This window comes from Prionailurus viverrinus, chromosome E3 (genome assembly GCF_022837055.1).
Source record: "Prionailurus viverrinus isolate Anna chromosome E3, UM_Priviv_1.0, whole genome shotgun sequence".
NCBI classification, from domain to species: domain Eukaryota; kingdom Metazoa; phylum Chordata; class Mammalia; order Carnivora; family Felidae; genus Prionailurus; species Prionailurus viverrinus.
Window position 1 is genome coordinate 19214249 of NC_062576.1, and position 7442 is coordinate 19221690.

A 7442-nucleotide genomic window follows, 5' to 3' on the forward strand; every position below is an offset into this window, starting at 1 on the left:
TTAATTTGTACGAGTTATGGTCATCGTCTGTGAGAGGGCTGGCCTGATCTGAGCTCCTCCATCATTACTGGAAGCAACCTCTCAGTGTATGCCCATCACCTTTTCTCTCCATTTTGGTAACAGTACTCCCAATTTCTCCTTCGAGAAAATGTCCTTCACCTTGGCTCCAAGATGGGTATATGACCTGGGCCCACAAGAGTATTCCACTCTTTCTGACTGCCATGACTAGCTCAGGAAGAGGAATGTGACCTAAGTCTGGCCCAAATCAATTTAAGAGCTTTTGCTGGGGCGCGCCTGAGTGACTCAGTCGGTTAAGCATCCAACTTCGGCTCAGGTCATGATCTCACGGTTCATGGGTTCGAGCCCCATGTTGGGCTCTGTGCTGACAGCTTGGAGCCTTGAGCCTGCTTCGGAATCTGTGACTCTCACTCTCTCTCTCTCTCTCTCTCTCTCTCTCTGCCCCTGCCCCCCTAGTGCTCTGTCTCTCAAAAAAATAAATGTTTGAAAAAATTTTAAAAAACTGTTTTAATTAAAATTAGACAGAAATTAGGGGGAAAAAAGATCTTTTGCTGGAAGCTATCTGAAAAGAGATACCTTCTTGCAGTTGGTTGTTAACAGAGTAGCAGGGAAGCCTGGAACTGATGGAGGCTTTTGCCTGTCTGAGACAGAAGTCAACATGGAGAAAAGTGGAGCTGAAAGACATTAAAAGAAAAAAAAAATGCCTGGTGACATAACTTAGGTTTCGGGATATAACTGTGCCTGAGGCTGGTATACCCAGGACTTTTCAGTTAGAGTCTAATGGATACTACTTTTCTCCTTGGACTAGTTTGGGTTAGCTTTTTGTTATCTGCAACTGAGAAGCCTAATAGGTAATTATAGGGACAAAGAACGTGTTAACCGCTAACCACTCAGTCTAAACCTGTTCTCTAGCACCTTGTCTAGAAGCCAAGGCCTCATACCAACAAATCCAAACATTCTATACTTAAACCACTCTAACATCAATCCCACAGGGCTTAAGACAGAGCTTTGTTCTGAATCAAAGGGAAGGCAGGCATCTGACCCTACCCTCAGATCCCATACTCTCAATGTAGCCACGCTCAACAACAATCTACATTCATCAATTGGTTTGAAAAAATTAAGGAGATGCGGATTTCTTTCCCCTACTACCTACCATGCTTCTAGACCAGAGCTTACATACATCATTCTCATTGAAACCTAACAATCGCCTAAGCACACCCTCTCTATAGCTGGGGAACCTGAAGTTCAGAGTGGTTAAATTATGCTCGGTAACTCAGGAAATAACAGGTAGTTACAAAACTGCAAACTCTAAAATCTATGTTCTCCCTCCCAATTTCAAACTTTGTAAGGACTTCGGCTTATTCATTAGCAAAAGAGATCATGAAGTAAGACCATTTCGTCTACTAGAAACTGTCAATCAACTGTTATTAAGATTGCACTGAAAGAGGGGCGCCTGGGTGGCGCAGTCGGTTAAGCGTCCGACTTCAGCCAGGTCACGATCTCGCGGTCCGTGGGTTCAAGCCCCGCGTCGGGCTCTGGGCTGATGGCTCAGAGCTGGAGCCTGTTTCCGATTCTGTGTCTCCCTCTCTCTCTGCCCCTCCCCCGTTCATGCTCTGTCTCTCTCTGTCCCAAAAATAAATAAAAAACGTTGAAAAAAAATTAAAAAAAAAAAAAAAGACTGCACTGAAAGAGTCACCAATAGGATGGCGATTCATAGTGGCACCTGATAAACATAAAGGTAACAATTGTGGGAAATAAGTTTAGAAATTCCCTGGGCTTGCACCAGTGGGTTAACAAGGCATAAAGAATTACAAAGCCATAGGATGCTCTTACCCAAGCTTGAGTAGACAAGATTAGGCCCCCAGAATAGAGTAGGAGAGGGGCAAAGGCCCCCAGAATAGACGTGGTAGGAGGGGGCAAAGGCCCCTAGAATAGAGAGGGGGGCAAAGGCCCCCAACACAAAGGTATATGAAGTAAGCAAGATTAGGTATTCAGGGCAAAAGTGCCCCCCAATTTAGTACTATAGCAGTAAAGCTGCTTTCACAGGAGGGAAGGACCAAGTTAAGTAAACAGGTAAATAGGGCTATAGACCTCTGCTGCTGTGGGTGAAGCAGCTCAGAGCAGAGCTGATTAGCAAAAGAAAAGGTGCCTTGTTAACCCTGAGGTTATTTCCCCTATCTGCCTTATCCCCTAGGCTAGCTAAGATAAACAGACATTGTCCCTCCTGTCTGCCATTAACAACCATCTGCCCATCTGCCTGGCGCCAGGATTGACCCAAACCTCAAACACCGTGTATCTTCAAAACCCCCTTTCCCTCATGCCCATGAATTAATGTTCACAGATTCACTGTCTCTTTGTGCATGCCCATCACGTTTGTAAGCCTTCTGATCTTAATAAATACGGAGCAAGGACCCTTATTCGGGGTCTTGTCTTTTCGCAGACATTAGCCATCTCTTGCTTTTAATCCTGCGTCTGCTCTCTTGCTGGCCAAGAGAGAACTTTAGATTTAGAATCTACGACAAACACTGACAGCTATTCCTTACTGAATACCTACTATGAGCTAAGCACTTTTATGTAGATGACTCCATCTAAACTGCTCTTCATTTAACACTGTGGAAACAGGAGTCTTGGAGAAATCAGTGACTTTACTGAAGTCACACAAGTAATAAGTGGAAGAGGTGGGATTCAAATCCAGATCTGTCTGACTCTATGACCTAAGCCTTAAGGCTCATGATCAACATCCCAAACCTATTGGTATAATGTTCAACAAAGTAGCTTCCCCTCCACAGATAGAGTGACCACAAATCCTGAAGTGATGTATACTGGGTATTTTTTCCAATGCAAATGATATAGGATCCTATAGAAGATTCATTTTTAAAACACTTGTAAGACTCTTTGTACACAAATTTAGAAATGAGGTTTAAAAGGCTGACTTACTACATGCCCCTGTTTCCAGCTCCAGAAAGCTGGGTCACTAAAACTATGAATTCTAATGGACCTACCCACTGAGAGCAGGGTGCCTCGTGCTGGGCCAGGTATTTATAAAACACACACTGTGGTTTACAAAACACTTCTTTTTTTAAGATTTTTTTAAAAGTCTGTTTATTTAAGCAATCTCTACACCCAACGTGGGGCTTGAACTCACGACCCCGAGGTCAAGAGTCACACACTCCACCAACTGAGCCAGCCAGGTGCCCCGACAAAACACTTTCAAGGCACCACTTCAGATCCTGGACAGCCAGCCCCTCTCAAACAGCAATACCATACAGCAACTGCAGTAAGCAATTCCAGTGTCCCCATCCCAAGCAAGCACAGACTTTCATGCTTCAGGTCCTTTAATCCTTTCCCTACCTCTCCGTGGGTCTCAAATTTGCTCGTCTTTCAGGTGCAAATCAAATGGCAGCCAAGTTAATACTTTCACGGCAGTACTTGCCAACATTTCTCACACCACAGCATACACAGAACATAGTATTTATGATGTTATTTGTGTCCTCGTGTAAAAGAACAAAGCTGCTTGCAGCCAGAAGAGAATGGCAGGGGGATCTGGCTGTCCCAGGCCCTGCTCAGGTGCCCTGATGCCAAAGGCAATCAAAATTTCCAAAGCACAGTACACAAATTTCTGTTCTTGCACCTGTCACACACGCACGAGACACTTGCATTAACTTGTCTCTCCTGCAGACCACAAACTCTCAGAAGACAGAGAAGCAGGTGTATTCGTCCCTATATTCCCAGCAACTGCACAGGGCCTGGCACCTACTAAGTCTTCAAAATAGATATGGGAGCTGAATCCTGGAAATCTCTTAAAACAGTCTTTCAGCTTAGAAGCATGCACCAATTCTGAAGCTGGGTTAGTCAATACCTTCTCTCCAATCCCAGAAAAAATAGTTCCTATAAACATACTCTAAGAAAGACAATCTACTCCCACTTATGGAGAAGAGGTACTTTTTCTCTATAAATTAATTCATTCAATAATTTGTTAAATACTGCTGTGCCAGGCATGAGGAACATACAGCAGTGAATGAGGCAGAGTCCCTGCCTTGCTGTACAAAACTTACAGTCCAGAAAGGAACACAGACATTAAACAAATAGTCCCATATACTTATTTGTAGGTGAAAGTTAAAAGGGACATAGAGATGGGGCGCCTGGGAGGCTCAGTTGGTTAAGGAACAACTCTTGATATTGGCTCGGGTCATGATCTCATGGTTCGTGGGATTGAATCCTGTCGGGCTCCATGCTTGGGATTCTTTCTCTCTGTCCCTCCCCGGCTTGCATGCACATGTGCACTCTCTCAAAATAAATACATAAACATTAAAAAAAAATTTTTTTTAAATAAAAGGGACATAGAGGACAGAGTAGATACACAGATAAATTTGAATAAACAATGACAGGGATGTCGAAGAACCGAAAACACAAATTCTCAGGCAAAAAGGACAAAGTGCCAAAGAGAATAATCTACAATTAGACACCCAATAGTGAAACTTCAAAGCCTCAAGGGCAAATACATGATAATATACTGGAGAAGGAAAGGGGAGGGGGACAAACTACACCAAGAATAACTCAGTGTTTGGCATGAGCAACTGGAAGAATGGCCAGACAGGTTAAGGTACGAGAAGGGTAAAACTTAAAATGTCAGTTTTGTACATGTTTGAGATGCCGATTTGACATTTTAAGAGATATCATTTGAGAGGTGACTATAAGAATCTGGAGTTCAAGGTAGAGCACTGGGCTGCAGATAGAAATTTGAGAGCACAACACACAGTATTTATATTTAAAGCCTTGAAATTGATAGCTCCTAGGAAGTGACCACGGAGAAGAGATCCAGGATGAGGCCTGGGGGCGGTGTAATCATTAGAGATAAGGAAGAGGAACAAGAAATCAGCAGAGGAGAAGCCAGAGAGCTGAGGCTACAGACGTGGCTATTGCACAAATCAAATGAAGAACGTGCTTCAAGAAGGGGCAACGATGAACTGCATCAAAAATTGCTACGGGAGTGCGAACGAAGTTAAAACTGAATTTGGCGACGTTGCGATCATTGGTGGCTTTGACAAAGTGCTATTTCAGTGGAATGGGGGGGGCCTAGACTGGAGGGGGTTCTCAAGAGACCTGGAGATGAGATGTCAGCTACAGACTGAAGCCCTAGGCTGTAAACGGGCGCAGACAGATGAGCAGACAACTGGAAGTCTCTGGAGGGCGAATGAAGTCATCTCCTTAAGGGGGGAGCATCCTTGGCTGCTGTCTTCCCTCACCTGGGCTGAGTACCCCGCCTCCGCCGCCTTAGCGCCCCGCACCGCGCGCGCCAGCTTTCAGCGAGCGCACGCGCAAACTCAAACACCGCCGGCCCTCCCTCCTCCAGCCCCGCCTCTCCCCGCCCAGGGCGCGTGCGCACCGCCCCTCGAAAGCCGCCTCGGCAAGGCCCGGGAGTAGGGACGCACCGGGGACCCTAACCCTCCGCTCCCGCCATTTCCCGGGGGCCCCAGACCGCGACCCAGCCCCACCTGCCAAGCCACGAACGGAGTAAGCACGTCGCGCTGGAAATTACGACGGCAGGAGCGGACGCGTCCCTCGAATGCTTTTCAAAGCGTTAGGTAACGCCCTTACGTTCGAAGATTCGCGGCACGTCAAGAGCCACACACGCTGTTTTCCTTTTATGAGCTAGTCGCAGCGCGAACCCCTTCACGCATGCGCCGTCCTTCCCGTGTGACGTGCCGCGCTGCTCCTTGGGAAATGTAGTTTTTACTTTGTCACCCTAGTCCGGAGTCAGCCGTTGGACCTTATTTTAACAAACTAAGGCCTTTGTCTGTTTTCAGTAGCCTCTCATTCCCCAAAGCCTCTATAAGATAATAATAAAAAAAAAAAATTTGTGTGTGTGAAAGCACAGGTTGCCCCAAAAGATAAATTCTATTTTAAAAAGTTTGAATAAATTAAAACAAACAGATCCTTAGACCCAGAAATTGCCCTTTCAGGGAGTCTTCTCAGGAACCTGTTAAGGACGTGAGTAAATGTTTAACTATATTGGTTTACATACCAGTATCTTATAACTTCTTACATAACCCCTGCCAAAGTTCAGAAGTACATTTTATGTCGTTTGATTATTTGATACACTTGCCAGCCCAATAAGGTTAAGATCATCTGTTTTGTTCACCTATGTGTTCCCAGTACCTAGCACATTCCTAGTACCTATGAGGGCGCATAGTAGGCCCTCAATATTTTCGTGTGCACTTAGAAGGATCGCAGACTTCAACACAAACTGTTTCAGCCCCAAATTAATGCATCATTCCCCCCCCACCCCCATCAAGCTTCTTTTTGATTTTGTGATCTCTGTCTCAATGATGATGGCATGACCATCTATCCAGTCTCAGCCCTATATCCTGCATTTTATGAAGCTAATGCTGGCAAGGATATCACAAATTTTGCGTTTGTGGAGGTCTCAAGAGCTGTTTCTCCTGAATGTCAAATACTGACCTTAGTTGCTCCTCAGAAGAGATTTGGAGCTCACAATTGTTTGTTTGTTTGTTTGTTTGTTTGTTTGTTTGTTTGAATTTATCTTTAATCTCCTATACTACTGTCAAACGACAGAAATTCAACTGAGTAACTTAGAAGGTCAAATTGGCTTTATTGAAACAGTTCGTGAATTGGGCAGCATCCCACCCACCGAGCTGAAGAAAAGGAAAGGTTTTTGAAGTGGAGAGGGAGCAGAAAAAAAGGATATTATTAGCAAAGAATACATTGTTTTGGGCAAGGTCACCCCTCCTGAGGGGAATAGAAGGGATCTATCAGTAAATTTCCTAGTGCTGACCAAGAAATTCCATGTAGCTTGGTTAAATAATAAATAATAACAGTTCACATTGTTGGGGACTTACTATGTACCAGGTGCTGTTAATATGTTTTGTATGTTTCATTCATAAAACATACTCCATACACTTATCGTCTTCACTACTTGCACCCTCGTCTGAGGGGTCTCTACTCCTCGTTCAACAACTGCAAGAGCTTTTTATTTGTTTATTCCCAGATGTGGAGGTTGGGTCACTCATTACTCGCTTTATGACAGACTACAATCACTGGGCTCAGTACACCCTCTCTCTTGTTTTCTCTGTTTATGACCTTTATCTCTTCTCCACTCCTCCTCCCTTCCCCAGCGTGTGTGTGTCTTTACAAAACACGCGTGTTGGGGCGCCTGGGTGGCGCAGTCGGTTAAGCGTCCGACTTCAGCCAGGTCACGATCTCGCCGTCCGGGAGTTCGAGCCCCGCGTCGGGCTCTGGGCTGATGGCTCAGAGCCTGGAGCCTGTTTCCGATTCCGTGTCTCCCTCTCTCTCTGCCCCTCCCCCGTTCATGCTCTGTCTCTCTCTGTCCCAAAAATAAATAAACGTTGAAAAAAAATTAATAAATAAATAAATAAAAAATAAACAAAACACGCGTGTTGTTT

General features: G+C 44.9%; 1 protein-coding gene across 4 annotated transcripts in view; it reads right to left on the minus strand.

Annotated features, from left to right (window-relative positions):
- The window catches only part of SGF29 (SAGA complex associated factor 29), a 32104-nt gene extending 26429 nt beyond the window's left edge, over nucleotides 1-5675 (minus strand). For 2 of the 4 annotated variants that reach the window (XM_047839473.1, XM_047839471.1), the window contains exons 1-2: nucleotides 5514-5675; nucleotides 595-692 (exon numbers count right to left, since the gene is read on the minus strand). The gene's annotated coding sequence lies outside the window, so the exon portion shown is untranslated. The remainder of the gene's footprint in view (nucleotides 1-594; nucleotides 693-5513) is intronic. The other 2 variants (XM_047839470.1, XM_047839474.1) reach the window with 1 other exon arrangement.
- Between the last annotated feature and the right edge of the window lie 1767 nt (nucleotides 5676-7442).